Source organism: Microcaecilia unicolor, chromosome 2 (genome assembly GCF_901765095.1).
Source record: "Microcaecilia unicolor chromosome 2, aMicUni1.1, whole genome shotgun sequence".
NCBI classification, from domain to species: domain Eukaryota; kingdom Metazoa; phylum Chordata; class Amphibia; order Gymnophiona; family Siphonopidae; genus Microcaecilia; species Microcaecilia unicolor.
This window is the reverse complement of record NC_044032.1, coordinates 345031691-345048404: the sequence shown is the minus strand read 5'-3', so window position 1 is coordinate 345048404 and position 16714 is coordinate 345031691. Positions and strand designations below refer to the sequence as shown.

Here is a 16714-nt window from a genome sequence, read left to right as displayed (position 1 = left end):
AAGACGGTAAAACAGAGTGTCACTTATGAAGGAAACATCACTAGGCAGCAGCAACGTGGACTGAAGTGTTTGTATGTCAGCTATCTGGACCGGAATGGTGTAAGCCTCATCCTTCAGTTGGATGGCAGTCAACTTGCGAGGATGTGGTGGGTCAGGACTGGAAGTGGAAGTAGAGGCCTCCTGAAATATAACAGCGACCTCATCTGGAGAGTGATTCTCCGTAGGTGAGTTATACAAAACAATCTCCAAATCGTCATCCTGTAGAACAATGTCAGCTATCTGATCTGTCTGGACACGGATCACTTCACCACGCTATTTCCTCCCCCCTGGTGCACCACACAACTGGAGCTCCCAGGTGTAAGGGTCTCCTGAATTCTGGAAATTAATTCGACTTGGGGAGTCCTTAAGTCCCACAGAGCTGGAACCACTGACTCTGCTCATATGCCTTACTTTCCCATATGGAAGGGGATCTGTGACTTGGGCCCAGATGACTTTGTGGCGATAATCCAAATCAGCCCACAATCTCTTCAGAAGATCATTTCCAATTAAGAATTCTTCACCAGCACAGGTAGTAATTATGGCAGGGTGTTTGATATACATCTCACCGAGCTGTATGGAAAGCCACACCTGACCCACAGTACCAATGCTCTGCTTGCCATAAGCCTCCAGTGAGAATTTGCATGGGGTGACAAGCAGCGCCTCCCAACCCCCCTTTAGAGATGCCTCTAGTTTCTGAAACAGGCCTTGGGTAATTAGGGTCACCTCTGAGGCTGTATCCAGTAGACCCTAGCAGGAAAATGTCTGTGGAATCAACATATCCATGGTATATCTGGAACCTTTAGGAATAAGTTTACCCATAAAGTACCTGGTTTCCTTAATTGCATCACATAACAGAGGCCCTTCCGGGTTCGAGGGTGGGGCATCAGCCTTGGTCACAGAGGACTCCTCACTGACGGACGACAAGGCATCCACACGAACTGTGGGCAAGATGGTTGGTGAAGAAGGAGCTGAGTCTAGTCATGCCAGGTCTTCTTCTGAAGACCTTGGGTGTTCCGAGATTTCAATGGACTTGACACTAGGCCCGGTCTTGATCATGCGATCGGGGACTTGGTCCTTATTCACTGAGTATGTGTTTCCTCTCTTGTGTGAGGATGAGGGGTGGTGCGATGCTCCAGAATCTGAACCCTGCTGTTTAGCCATCATTGTTTTTATTTGTGCTTCTAGGGCCCTGATCTTCTCCTCAGGGTCAGGACTCCGATGTTTCACTATCATTTGCTCAAGCTGTGCCTGCAAGGTCCGGATCTTCTCCGCAACCCATTTCCTCTGATTAAAACGCCTCCTTCTAGGATGTTGTTGATCCTCCTGAGCAGTAGGGGGCGCTGTGTCCCTTGGCTGGAGTGGTTGGTTACTGCCACCCCGGGACTGTGTAGGAGGGCTTGCCACCTTGTTTTCCAGAGAAAGTGTGGAGGTAACAGCACAAACACTGGGTGGAATGCTGTGATTCTTCGATGCTGGTTTGGGTGTCGCCACCATGGGCTGGGTGAGACACATATCAAAACTCTCATCTGCCTGCCTCAGAAGTCGGGAATAAGGTTCTTTCTGTTGTCCTGCCAATTGAATTCTCACTTGGTGAGGCAGACCTTTCACAAAATTTCTGAATTCACCAAATTTGAGATCTATGGCATCTGGCGCGGCCAGCCCCTGGTAAAAGGCTTGCTTCAAGTGAAAGGCCCATTCACGCAGACTCTCAGGACCGCAGCACATAGTATAGGCTGCACGTTTTGCTTCCGTGTCATCTGCAAACAGACCATAGCGCTTCTTTAAAGCTTGTTCCACGGTAAACAGGTATGGGCTGTCTTCCACCATAGCCTCCAAGTACGCCTGGCATTCTTCGTCAAATATCCACTTAAGTAAAGCCATTTTATCTGACTCTGCATGGACCTGTAAAGCCTTAAAGAGTTAATGGGCTGACCGCAAATGAGCTTGTATTGATACCTTGGAAGACTCCTTAAAAGGTTTTATCATTGTGTGGATAGTCTTCATTGTTTGGGAGTGTTGTTCCCTAGATAAAGTGTTATTTTTGAGTGTCTGAGTGGAATACCGCTGCTCACCAGTAGGGGACGAAAATGGTGGTGTGGGTGTGCTGTTGATGTCATCAGGTAGTGCAGAGGGCTGTGACCTTCTTGGGCAGGGCACAGGCCCACTGTTACTGGTGACATCATCAGACGGGGCAGAGAGCTGTGACCTTGCTGGGCGTGGCCTATGCGCAATGGTACCAGTGCCCTCATCAGGCGGTGCAGTAAGCTGTGACCTTCCTGGGTGGGACCCAGGCCCAATGGCACTAGTGACCTCATCAGGCGGGACAGAAAACTGTGACCTTCCTGGGCGGAGCATGTGTGCAAAGGTACCAGTGTCCTCATCAGATGGTGCAGTAAGCTGCGACCATCTTGGGTGGGGCATAGGTACCTCTGTACTGTGGATCTCATCGGTTGGTACAGTGTTCCTTAACCTGACTGGGTGGAGCCTTGCTCCTGCATGCCATTGGGGGCCTCAGGAATTATAGAACTGTACCTGGGAGGAGCTGACGTAGTTTGATCTCTAGGACCTAACTTAAAGCTATGAGGCTGTCAGATTCTCAGGTTCAGAGCCCGCGGGGCCGGGCTCTGGAGCAAACGTGAGCCCTTGGGCTGCTGCCGAGGAGTGACAGCAGCAGGCAAAACCCACCAACCAACACTGGGCAAGCACACCGGCAGGGACTGCAGGCACTGCCCAGCGAACCGGAACACATGGACTGGAATCCTGGACTGGAATTCCCCGGACTGGAGGACACAGGACTGGAACACCGGACTAGAGCACACCGGACTGGTCCACACAGCTTCACCTGCACTTAGCTACTAAGCCCCCCAGGAGTTGAGCTCCTGGGTTCGAGTAGCCAACAGGACTTACTGGATACCGGAAGACATAGGGACCAGGACTGGAAACAGAAGTGTTCCTAAACCTAAACTGATCTACGTGCTCCCAAGCCCTAAACCAGCAGGAGTGTTTCTAACAATAAACTGACAAAAGGACTTCCTAAGCCCTATACTAAACAGGAGCTCCTAAGCCCTGCTCAAGAAAGGAACTTCCTAAGCCCTAAACTAACAGAGCAGGGAACTAAACACAAAGCTAACACAGGTGCTACTGAGCACCAAGCTACAAGCAGAGCTCTACACTAATAAGCTAAACACAAAACTAACCAGCTACCTAAGCACTGCTCTAGCAAGCTAGATACAAAACTAACAAGGTGCTTCCTAAGCACTACTCTGGCAAGCAACCAGAAGAGCTCCTAGCACTAAAAGGGAAGACAGGGGAGCCACAAGGAAAAAGCAGTGAAGCTAACACATAAGCCAAAAGTGCTTCTAAAGCACCAAACACCAACAGCAAAGACTGCAATGCTCCCAATAGCACAAACACCAGAAGTACTTCTAACAGCAAACTCTGCAGTGTTCCTAACAACACCAAACCCTGAAGTACTTCTATCAGCAACAGAGCTTCCAAAGCCCTACACACAGCAATGCTTCCAAAACCAAGAGGGAAAAGCAGGAAAGCTAAACACACAGTCACCAGTGCACACTGCACTAACACTAACCTGGCCCTTAGCAAAAGCAAGCAGGGAAACTAGACACAAAGTCAGAAGTGCACACTGCACCACCCTACCTAAAGCAAACACAACCGTTGCAAAGGCTCTGAAGGAAACAACACCACTTCCTTATCAAGGCCCTCCCTGATGATGTCACACTCCCTAGACCTAGGCAAAAGCACACTGACCCAGAGAGGCCCAACCCACACCAATGCAACACCGTGAAGCACTTGAAGCCAGTACACCCAAAGAGAGGTAGAGCAACTCAGGAAACACACACAGGTGCAGTATAGTGAAACAATTAGAGCCATGCTGCTGGAAGCTGCCAGCACAGAGAGACAGAGCCAGCTCAGACAGGACAGACAAAAGAAACAGAAGCCAGCTAAGAAGCTGACCCCCAGGAAAGAGGTAAGTTTGAGAGGGGTTCTGACCCCAATCATAACAGAGGCTCTAGCTGCTGATCATATCTCGGGTACCGATCAGGCAGTCTGGCCGGTTCCAGCGTAGGGCTGGGTGACCGGGAATCATTACTGTCTAGCAACCCCATAGGTGTTACAGTAGCGTCATAATCCATGCTACACATCTCCTTTCTCATGGTGTCTAACTCTCCTTGGTACTGGTCTAAGGCATTTACACAGGCGTCTTTATCCTGCAGGTTTTGGTATAGCCGTTGAGTAAGCTCTCTATTTTTCTCCCATAAGTCAGTCACTTCTAGATTAGCTTTGTGCCTCTCCTGCTGAGCGGAACAAAGGCTATTTTTTTCTTGTTTTAACTCTAGCCGCAGAGTGGCCATAGAACCCTCGGAGTTTTCTCTTTCTTCCTTATAGAGAAACCAAAGCCGTTCTATCTCCTGTTGCGTCAAGCCCAACTCGTCCTCCATTTCAGCTAACTGCTGAGCTTGAGAGCACAGAGATGAATCTTTCTGCCTCAGGTCACTCCGCAAGGAGAGAGCGTTTTTCTCCCACTGCAATTTTTCCTTCTCAATAGCAGAGCATTTATCTTTAAGCAAGGTACATTCGGCGCATGCCTGATCCTGGGTGTTTTTCGCCCCCTCCTCCCCTGTAGCAGATGCTTGAGCAATTAATTCTGCCTTCTCCCTTTCTAGAGCCTCGGCAGTGCTCTGCAGTTGCTGGAGATTCGCATATAGGGAGGAACATATGTGAGAATCATACTCTTTGATTGCCAGTAGGATACAGGCTAGCTCCGCCAGGTCTACGACCGTTAGGCGGGCTTTGTCCTTTATCACCCGGTTAATTGCCGCCGAGTAAGCCGCTCTGCTCTCTGGACTCTCCTTATGAAACAAGTGAAACAAAGAACTCACTGTAAGATCAGACTTAGTCTTACTTTTCGTAACCAAAACTAGAATTTCTAAAGCTTCTAACTCCACATTCGTCAGCGTGACTTTAAGTGCCATCATCGTGGCTGCTGACTGTAAAACAGTTAACGTGAACACTGCCTGTAATAAACAACAATCTTGCTGCTGCTTATCTGTAAGCCCTAAGCCCAAAACAGCAGATTTATTGCTCAGCCATAAGCAGTCACGCTCCAGCACACAGAAACCTGAAACAGCAAAGTCCCCCCCCCCCCCCCCGCAGTGCTCTGACACACAGAGAGCAAGGAATCAGTGAATACAGCATGTTAAATCACAGACAGACAAATATACACAGCCTGGCAGTGCTCTCTAACAGAAGAAAAAAAACCGGAATATGTTCTCAACTCTTTGACATCCCGGATGATGAGCCCCCATATCTGTAGGTAGTCACAGGTGATACTTATCGGAGAAATCTCCCAACAGTCTCATCTGCGCCCAAGGTTCCCAATACAGAATTATTTGCAAGCAAAATACTCTGTTTTTCTGTCTAGGGAAGGAGGGAACCTTGGATTGGCACCAAGCCAATGCTTCCGATAGAAACGAAATTGAAAAAGCAGGCTGAAATATATATTAGATTTTATTATAGATATATAAAAGAAGATATACAAAATAGAACTCTGCAGCTAGCTTAGCCAAATACAAAAATATTTGCTGATAACAATTACAACTTGAAAAAAATAGCGGATAAACACAATAAATTGTGAGATATAAATATTAAACAAGAGGGGAGAGGACCTCAGACTCGTGACAACTTCTGATCAATAAGATCATATCAATATGGTCACAAGTCTGAGGTCCTCTCCCCTCTTGTTTAATATTTATATCTCACAATTTATTGTGTTTATCCGCTATTTTTTTCAAGTTGTATTTGTTATCAGCTGAGCGGAGTTGCTCCCAAAGCTTTTTTGTTACTCTGATAACAATTACAAAATATATTGTCACAACTACACACTAATTCTTTTCTGGTTACTAGATAAATCACACAACTGATTGGTAATACTACTGAACTATGTGAGGTAAGTACAGCTATTAGCAGCAATCTCCTGACCACAAGTATGACGTAACCAGTCTTTGGCTAAGACAACACTAAACGCTACTCCCAGACTAATAGGAAATAAATTTCTGTGCCTCACCACGCTGTCTCTCCGGCAGGCAGGATGCAATGAGATAATTCCTTCTCCTAGCTGTTTCTCACAGCGAGTCTCAGCCTCAGAAATAGGACAGGGTCTTTGCAGCAAGCAGGGTCAGTCACTCCGTGTGGGTACAGCTGAACCAAATGGTACACTCTCCAGATAGGCAATTCACAAGGTTGTGGACCTTAGCAGGTCTCTCCTGTCTTCTTGCCAGCTCCAACTTCTTCCATGGATTCCGAACAACTCCCTTCTCTCTGTTCCCGCTTTCCTAGTCCCCTCTCCCCAGGTGACCAGCCAGGGCCAATCATGATCTTGTCCAGCTCATTCCCTTAGCAAGAAACGGCTGTTGTTCATGCACCAGGATGTGGTTAGGAGAAATCCTGGACTGGCCCAAAATGGGTACCTTGGCAGATCCAGGGAGATTTGTAGCTATGGGCTCAGAGCTTTGCAAGAGTACTGTTACAGTAATCACATGATGCAGGGCAGCAGCACTGATCTCTTTTCAAGTATGACAAACCTCATCTACTATGTAACCTACTGTCTCTGTCATCTGAAGATATTTTGGGAGATCAGCATATTCAGGTCAGAGGGTTATATTGCCAATATCGAACGGCCTGAAAAAAACAAATCTGTGGCCAACAACAGCAACTCCCTCTCACATTGACCTCATAACCATACAAATACAAGATTTCAGTGTGGCACACCCTGTCAGGATTGCTAGATGTCAGGATTGTGGGACATACTTAGATTAATATGAAACCAACTCCTGATAACTCCCCCCTCTCTCAGGAAGCCCTGATGATGGCAAATGTTGCCCAGCTGCCTGCTAGCCCTGTGTTTTCTTGATTATCCCTAATTAACATACCTTTGTCCTCTCTGGGCATCTGGGAGCAGGGCTCTCTGAGAATAATGAAAGCCAGGCAGAGAGGCTCCAAAACTAGGAACTTCAAAGAGTAAAACCTGTGAAAATGCTTACCTTCCTTAGATCAGGAAATTAAACTGGAGGTTGCAAAGGAAATATCTGAGAACAAAGGCTGGGAAGGAAAGAAGTCATTTGATCCCTCTCTGTTCCTGTTAGATATATATAAAGCACAGCAAATGGCTTTGCTCTGGGCTTCTCTGTTCTCTTTCTCTGCACACACACACACACACATCTTCAGCCACCAGAGCACATGGCTCTGCCAGCTGGGCTTTCTCTCTCAGAGCACATGGCTCTGCTTTCTTAACTTTCTCTTTTTCTTTCTCTGCTCCCCCCCTTCTTCTTCAGCCCTACCCCAAAGCTCTCTTGTTCTCTTTATCTGCACACACACATCCTTACCTTTCTCTCATTGATTCCCATCCAAACCCACACACAGATACAGCATTGTAATATTTACCTGTACTAAGTGCTGTGAGCCTATATATGTAAATACAGTATACTTTCTATATATATCCAAACCCGTGTGGATTGTGTATTCTTGGGAACCCACTGCCTCTACGAACCCACTGCCTCTGTGAACTGGACCCGGGACCATACCTAGACAACAAATGCTGACATATTGGGGGCTCGTTCCCGGTTTAACAAGAGGATCTTCAGCTGGGTAAGTAAGAACATTTTTTTGCATGTTTTGGATATGTACTTCTATGCTTCTTAGGGTGGATGGAAAGTTGAATTAATTTAATGCTATGTTTGGGCTGCTCAGAAAAGACTGATAGATCTTCCAACTTTGTAGTAGAAGGGATACAAAGTGTTACAGTCCCACATTTAATACATTACAGCAGTATTCACAATGGAGAAGGGTAGCTAGTGGAGTTCCTCAGGGGTCTGTGCTAGGACCACTGCTTTTTAATATATTTATAAATGATTTAGAGATGGTAGTAACTAGTGAGGTAATTAAATTTGCTAATAACACAAAGTTATTCAAAGTCGTTAACTCGCGACAGGATTGTGAAAAATTACAGAAGGACCTTATGAGACTGGGAGACTGGGCGGCTAAATGGCAGATGACGTTTAATGTGAGCAAGTACAAGGTGATGCATGTGGGAAAAAAGAACCCAAATTATAGCTACGTCATGCAAGGCTCCACGTTAGGAGTTATGGACCAAGAAAGGGATCTGGGTGTCGTCGTCGATAATACACTGAAACCTTCTGCTCAGTGTGCTGCTGCGGCTAGGAAAGCGAATAGAATGTTGGATATTATTAGGAAAGGTATGAGGATGTTACAATGCCGTTGTATCGCTCCCTGGTGTGACCGCACCTTTAGTATTGTGTTCAATTCTGGTCGCTGCATCTCAAGAAAGATATAGTAGAATTGGAAAAGGTGCAGCGAAGGGCGACTAAAATGATAGCGGGGATGGGACGACTTCCCTATGAAGAAAGACTAAGGAGGTTAGGGCTTTTCAGTTTGGAGAAGAGACAGCTGAGGGGAGACATGATAGAGGCATATAAAATAATGAGTGGAGTGGAACAGGTGGATGTGAAGCATCTGTTCACGCTTTCCCAAAAATACTAGGACTAGGGGGCATGCGATGAAACTACAGTGTAGTAAATTTAAAACAAATCGGAGAAAATATTTCTTCACCCAACGCGTAATTAAACTCTGGAATTCGTTGCCAGAGAAAGTGGTGAAGGCGGTTAGCTTGGCAGAGTTTAAAAAGGGGTTAGACGGTTTCCTAAAGAACAAGTCCATAAACCACTACTAAATGGACTTGGGAAAAATCCACAATTCCAGGAATAACATGTATAGAATGTTTGTACATTTGGGAAGCTTGCCAGGTGTCGTTGGCCTGGATTGGCTGCTGTCGTGGACAGGATGCTGGGCTCGATGGACCCTTGGTCTTTTCCCAGTGTGGCATTACTTATGTACTTATGTACCTATGTAGACATGCACAGATGAGGAAACCCCAGGCTCAAGCACTAACCTGAGGGACAGGGAGGAATCTGCAGACATAGAAACTGAGTCCAGTACAGACCCCAGAACACCAGTAAACCTGGTACTGTATGACTTAGTAAAGGATAGTGACATTGAAAGGATAATACAGAAGGTCGGCCCTATGCCTTTTAATATGAATGAATGGTGCAAACGTGCCAATGATATTCTGATTCACTGGGGCCTAGGAAAGTATAAGAGGAAAATGTCTGACTTTGACAGACTAATGCATATGGCTTTAGGACCCCACTATTTTAAAGTAGGATCTCTCACCCACCCATACCAATTGGTGAAAAAGGGTCTTGAGCAATTATTTCACTGTACTCAAATGCAAGCATTTAGAACACTTGCACTCCTGCCAAATGACACACTAGAACAATTTGCATACAGATTGGGGGTGCTGGAAGCAGCCTTTCAAGATCAGGAGGGTTGCCCCAAAACAGAAGATTATGTTCAGGAACAGCATAAACAATTTTTATTGGAAATCTTATCCCGTGAGATTACTAAACATCTCCAATTGTTTGCTGAGGATCCTAAAGAAACTCCTTTTGACACTTTAATGCTCAGGATTGGATCTGTGTGGAAAACTCAGCCATCCCAGATAATTACTGTGTCAGAAACAAAGAAATGGCAAGCAGAAGGGCCATCCCACAGCAATAGGTCAGGAAACTCAGGACAGGCCCCCTGGAGAGGGCAGGGCAGAGGTAATTTTAGAAATTCCTCCGACTACATCCCTTTTCATGAGCTCAAAGCACAAAGAGACCAGTTAGCAAAGCAGAAAAATAAATGGGAGCAAGATAAATATACCATGCTGCTAGAATTAGACAGAATAAAAAGTGAATTGATAGTTGCTCAGGATAATCAAGAAAAAAAGGATTAGGGATGTCCTGATCCCCAGTGTCCAAATATCAAACACTCCCAAGCCTTTTGGGCCCAGCCTGACTCTTTTCACTTACCTGAGCAATCACTTCCAATACCTCGGGAGATGGGAAAGGAGACAGACTCAGAATATAAATTAAGGTTTGTGGCACCCTTGATATTGGACACTTGTGGCCGCCCCAATGTGAACAGCCAGATAGGGGGTCAGGATAAATTAACATTGATTGGCACAGGGGCTGGAATCAGTTTTACAAGTAGGGCTTCTCTTACTGCAAACCAGGAAAATGTGCAAACATATAAAAACCAAGGGGTCAATGACACAGTTACCAACTGTGGGGCTATCCCAGTTAAATGGGGCATCCTGGTGCAGATGCAGAGGGAACATGATAATGAAATTTTGGAAACCAATGTCTCCACTATAGTGAGCACAGAAAAGGAGATAATTGGAATTGATGTCCTCAACCAGTTAAATCTGGTAGTGGATATGGCTAATCTTACATTGTGGCAATGTATTGGATCTCCAAAAATGTCTACAATTTTGGTGCACAAAGTAATTCCCATGCATTTGGCCACACAATGCACAAAAGCTGACCAACAGTATGATCTGAGTGTAATTCCCACAGAGGTTACAGACATCCCTGTCTGGGCACAAGACAAACTAGAATGTGGCACAATGTTCACAGAAATCCTGTTGGAAGGAGAGGATCCTCCACCACAAAAGCAATATCCGGTACCTCATCAGGCAATAGAACCCGTAGCTAAGATTATACAAGTACTGGAAGAGAGGGACATAAGTAGATCGATCTCTTCTGCATGCAACTCACCAGATGGAGCTAGACGTACAGGCTCAGGAAGTCTATTCCAGGCAAAAGGTGCCGCGAGGGAAAAGGAACGAAGTCTGGAGTTAGCAGTGGAGGAGAAGGGGGACGACAAGAGAGATTTGTCCAGTGAGCGGAGTTTACGGGAAGGAATGTAGGGAGAGATGAGAGTGGAGAGGTAATGGGGAGCTCCAGAATGGATGCATTTAAAGGTCAGTAAGAGAAGTTTGAATTGTATGCGGAAGCAGACAGGGAGCCAGTGAAGTGACTTGAGGAGTGGGCTAGTGTGGGTATAACAATTTTGGCGGAAAATAAGTCGTGCTGCAGAATTTTGGACAGACTGGAGAGGAGAGAGATGGCTGAGAGGAAGACCAGTGAGAAGTAAATTGCAATAATCCAAACGAGAGGTGACAAGGGTTTGGACAAGGGTTCTGGTAGCGTATTCAGAAAGGAAGGGGCGGATTTTGCTAATGTTGTAGATAAAGAAACGACAGGTTTTGGCGATCTGTTGAATATGTGCAGAGAAGAAGAGAGAGGAATCAAAGATGACTCCAAGGTTACGAGCCGAGGAGACAGGGAGGATGTGAGAGCCATTAACCGAGATAGAGAATGGGGGAAGACGGGAGGTGGATTTAGGGGGAAAAATGAAAAGTTCAGTTTTAGTCATGTTTAGCTTCAAATGGCGTTGAGACATCCAAGCAGCAATGTCAGACAAGCAGGATGAAAGTTTGTCCTGGATTACGGTTGATGAGGCTTACATAAGTAGGAAGGAGGCAGAAGAGGAGGACCAGGATTGGGATTGATGTCACCAGCTGAGAATAAGAGAAGGAGTAAAAGAGAGCGGAGGAGAGTAGGAGAGGTGTGGTCATGAAGGCGTCGAAGGAGAGAGGTACTCATGTAGAATGGGGACGGCACAATGGAGGGAAGAAAGAGATGAAGATTAAAAGCTGAGAAGGAGGAAGGGGGTAAAAGTGAAGGTGAGGTGATGAAATCAATGGATGGGCAGTGAGTTCCTGTAATGGACAGTAGTGGGGGGAGGGGGGAGGGAAAAGATTAGAAAGGGATAGGGCTAGGAAGAGAATGTGTATAGGGGCCATGAAAAAGTCTGATGAACAGATGATGTAGGCTGGATCAGAGGGCGCAGGCAGGAACAGATGATGTAGGCTGGATGAGAGGGTGCAGGCAGGAACAGATGATGTAGGCTGGATCAGAGGGTGCAGGCAGGAACAGACGGTGAAGGCTGGATCAGAGGGTGCAGGCAGGAACAGATGATGTAGGCTGGATCAGAGGGCGCAGGCAGGAACAGACGGTGAAGGCTGGATCAGAGGGCGTAGACAGGAACAGATGTAGGCTGGATCAGAGAGCGCAGGCAGGCAGGATCAGAGGGCGCAGGCAGGATCAGAGGATGCAGGCGGGAACAGATGATGCAGGCTGGATCAGAGGGCGCAGGCAGGAACAGATGGTGAAGGCTGGATCAGAGGGTGCAGGCAGGATCAGAGGGTGCAGGCAGGATCAGAGGGCGCAGGCAGGAACAGATGATGCAGGCAGGATCAGAGGATGCAGGTAGGATCAGAGGCCGCAGGCAGGAACACACAGTGCAGACAGTCCAGACGGTGAAGGCTGGATCAGAGGGCGCAGGCAGGATCAGAGGATGCAGGCAGGAACAGATGACACAGGCAGGATCAGAGGGCATAGGCAGGAACACACGGTGCAGGCACTCCAGACTCTTTAAATACTATGAGGGTCAATTTGTTGGAATTCAGATCAACCTTCAATGCAGTTGAATTCCAGTAGTAGTCTGTCTCTTTGAGTTAACCACTCTCACGATCCCAACTGTTCAGGTTCAAATCGGACGAGTTTGGGTCAGGTCTGTGGCTCCTTCCAGGTTTGTGAGCTCTACACTGGTCTTTCTCGATGTTCGCTGCCCAGATTTCAGTTAGGTGTAATGGGTCAGTTCTGCAAACTGAAGAGCAGTAAATCACCAGGACCGGATGGTATTCATCCCAGAGTATTAATAGAACTGAAGAATTAACTTGTAGAGCTACTGTTAGTAATATGCAATCTATCCCTAAAATCAGGTGTGGTACCAGAAGACTGGAGGGTAACCAATGTTACGCTGATTTTTAAAAAGGGTTCCAAAGGAGATCCGGGACATTATAGACTGGTGAGTCTGACGTTGGTACCGGGCAAAATGGTAGAGGCTATTATTAAGAATAAAATTACAGAGCACATACAAAAACATGGCCTGATGAGACAAAGTCAGCACGAATTTAGTGAAGGGAAGTATTACCTCACCAATCTACTGCATTTTTTTTTGAGGGGGTGAACAAACACGTGGTCAATGGGGAGCCAGTGGATATTGTGTATCTGGATTTTCAGAAGGCGTTTGACAAAGTGCCTCATGAAAGACTCCAGAGGAAACTGGAGAGTCATGGGATAGGAGGTAGGGTATTACTATGGATTAAGAGCTGGTTGAAAGATAGGAAGCAGAGAGTAGGATTGAATGGTCAGTATTCTCAATGGAGAAGGGTAGTTAGTGGGGTCCCTCAGGGATCTGTGCTGGGACCGCTGCTTTTTAACATATTTATAAATTACCTAGAGATGGGAGTAACTAGTGAGGTAATTAAATTTGCAGATGACACAAAGTTATTCAGGGTCGTCAAGTCGCAGGAGGAGTGTGAAAGATTACAAGAGGACCTCGCGAGACTGGGGGATTGTGCGTCCAAGTGGCAGATGAAGGTCAATGTTGACAAGTGCAAAGTGATGCAGGTGGGTAAGATGAACCCGAATTACAGCTATGTCATGCAAGGTTCCGCGTTAGGAGTCACAGACCTAGAAAGGGATCTGGGAGTCATCGTTGACAAGATGTTGAAAACTTCTGCTCAGTGGGCTGCGGCGGCCAAGAAAGCGCACAGAATGTTGAGTATAATTAGGAAAGGGATGGAAAACAAACACGAGGATGTTATAATGCTGTTGTATCGCTCCATGGTGTGACAGCACCTCGAATATTGTGTCCAAGACTGGTTGCCGCATCTCAAAAAAGATATAAAGGATTTGGAGAAGGTGCAGAGAAGGGTGATAAAAATGATAAAAGGGATGGAACGACTTCCCTATGAGGAAAGGCTGAGAAGGTTAGGGCTCTTCAGCTTGGAGAAAAGGCGGCTGAGGGGTGATATGATAGAAGTCTACAAAATAATGAGCGGAGTAGAGCGGACAGATGTGAAGTGTTTGTTTACACTTTCAAATAATAATAGAACCACGGGACACAAGATGAAGCTAGAATATGGTAGATTTAAAACAAATAGGAGAAAGTTTTTCTTTACTCAGCGTGTAGTTGGACTCTGGAACTCTTTGCCGGAGAATGTGGTGGCAGTGGCTGGCCTTACAGAGTTTAAAGGGGGTTTGGACAGATTCCTGAAGGAAAAGTCCATTGAACATTATTAATTTTTTTGGGAGGGTGGGGGGTTGCCAGGTTCTTGAAGCCTGGATTGGCCGCTGTCATAGACAGGATGCTGGGCTTGATGGACCCTTGGTCTTTTCCCAGTATGGCGATGCTTATGTGCTTATGTGCTCATACCCAGAAATGATCTCTAAATTAAACCCCAACTGTAAATTTTTTTCTGTCCTAGACATTTCAAATGGGTTTTGGAGCCTGCCCCTGGCCCCAGAATGCCAGTACAAAACAGCATTTCCGTGGCTAAATAAACAGTACGAATGGACTGTGTTACCTCAGGGTTATAAGGATTCTTCATCCATTTCCCACAAATACATGCAGGAAGCCCTAGCCCATATGTCTTGTAGAGACAATCCAATCCAATATGTTGATGACATTCTAATTCAATCTGAAACTGAATCTGACCACTGGGCCCATATAAGAGAGATTTTAAAAGTTCTTTTGGAAGCTGGACTTAAAGTAAATCCGGCCAAAGCTCAGCTGTGTAAACCACAGGTTTCCTTTCTAGGAGTCACCATTGGCCAGGAGGGTAAATCCATAGATTCTCAGAGAATAGATGTCATACAGAAATTACCTCTTCCTAAAGATCAGAAATCCCTCCAATCATTTCTAGGGCTTACAGGGTTCTGCCGTGATTTTATGCACAACTATGCTGAATTGGATGCTCTCGACTCAGGCCCGCCCAGTTTACAGCAGCTGAGTAGCCAGCCACAGTGTTGCTACAGACTTATTTTATTCTGTTGGTCAGCGGCGCGGCCCGGGCCCGGCCCGCTCAGCCACCTCCCACCTGCTTTTATCGGCAGCACGAGAGCTCCTCTTCTTCGTCGGCCAGCGCAGCCTCTTGTTATCCAGCTAAACACACAGTTTCGCGGAGTCGCAGATTCGCGGCTGCTGTTAGCAACCTCTGCTGCACATGTGCGTCACCCCACCACGCTGCACTCTCTGCCATCTCCCTCCTCCTCGGGTCCGGCTGGGGCCCACCCCGCACGGCATGATGGCGTTGCGGCTGTGCCGCATGCAGTGCCGCATGGGAAAGGTTAGGGCGCGGCTCCAAATCCACACTGTGCCTGCCTAAACCACAGCCCAATTTGCACCTGTGACACCAAAGCCTCTGAAGGTAGGAACACGCCATAATTTCTTTTCACTGCAGAAAGATTTTGGTTTCTCTGTTCTCTGGAAGTTTCAGTATTGCTAGCTTGACTACTCATTAACTTCTTAATTCAGGCATGCTTTTCTCACTCCTCTGTTATGTGAGAGGAATGCTGTCTGGGCTCCCAGTAAAATACAGAAGAAGCATGGGCTAAAAGTGCCAGAGGAGACCCCAGCAAAAATGTATAGGGGGTAGGGTCTGAAATGCCATAGGAAACTCCAGTAAAATGCAGAAGGGGCAGGGGAGTTAAAATGTAGAGGAGACACCGCCAGTAAAATACAGATGGGGCAGGGGAGTTAAAATGTAGAGGAGACACCGCCAGTAAAATGCAGAAGGGGCAGGGGAGTTAAAATGTAGAGGAGACACCGCCAGTAAAATACAGATGGGGCAGGGGAGTTAAAATGTAGAGGAGACACCGCCAGTAAAATAGAGAAGGGGCAGGGGAGTTAAAATGTAGAGGGGACACCGCCAGTAAAATGCAGAAGGGGCAGGAGAGTTAAAATGTAGAGGAGACACCGCCAGTAAAATACAGAAGGGGCAGGGGAAAAAAAATGCTGTATATTCAGACTCCAGAGTTAATGTAGCTCCTGTCTGGCCTTGGCTCTTCCACTCAGATGCAAACTGTGAATTATGGAAACCAAGACTGAAATTGCATACTGTGAGAATGTGGTGTGAACTTTGCAGGATTCATTTTTTATTTCCTTTTGTCTATCTTTTTTTATATTTTGGACTACTAACTGTTTGAAATGATTGTGTAATGCAGATCATTTTCAATTGTATGACAACTTGTTATAATGCCCTGTGTAACTTTTTTTAAAAGTAACCTTTAATACAATCTTCAACAGCAATGAAGAAAACCTCCAATTATTTATCTCCAGTTTGCTTAACTGAGCTGACCTTAGAGTAATTGCCGCACCCTACACAGTAACATTGTATTAAGAAATCCTTCAGGCCGGTGGTAGGCGGCGGGGCTGGTGGGTGGGAGACAGGGATAGGACTGGGCAGACTTATACGGTCTGTGCCAGAGCCGGTGGTGGGAGGCAGGGATAGTGCTGGGCAGACTTGTCTGTGCCCTGAAAATGACAGTTACAAATCAAGGTAAGATATACACAAAAAGTAGCACATATGAGTTTGTCTTGTGGGCAGACTGGATGGACCGTGCAGGTCTTTTTCTGCCATCATCTACTATGTTACTATGTTACTATGTTACTATGAGGGATGGATGGGCATCCAGAAAATGCTTGTTTGTGCTGCTGTTGGTTTTTTGTGCGTGTGTGTGTGTGTGTGTGTGTGTGTGTGTGTTGTTTACAGAAATTTTCATTTTAGTCAGGTTTTGCTGGCCATTTCATCATTTTGTCAGTTTCCAACTCTTTGGAAATA

General features: G+C 46.3%; 1 pseudogene; it reads right to left on the bottom strand.

The window, feature by feature from the left end:
- Window positions 1–16714, bottom strand: part of LOC115463704 — a 232699-nt pseudogene that overhangs the window by 44615 nt on the left and 171370 nt on the right.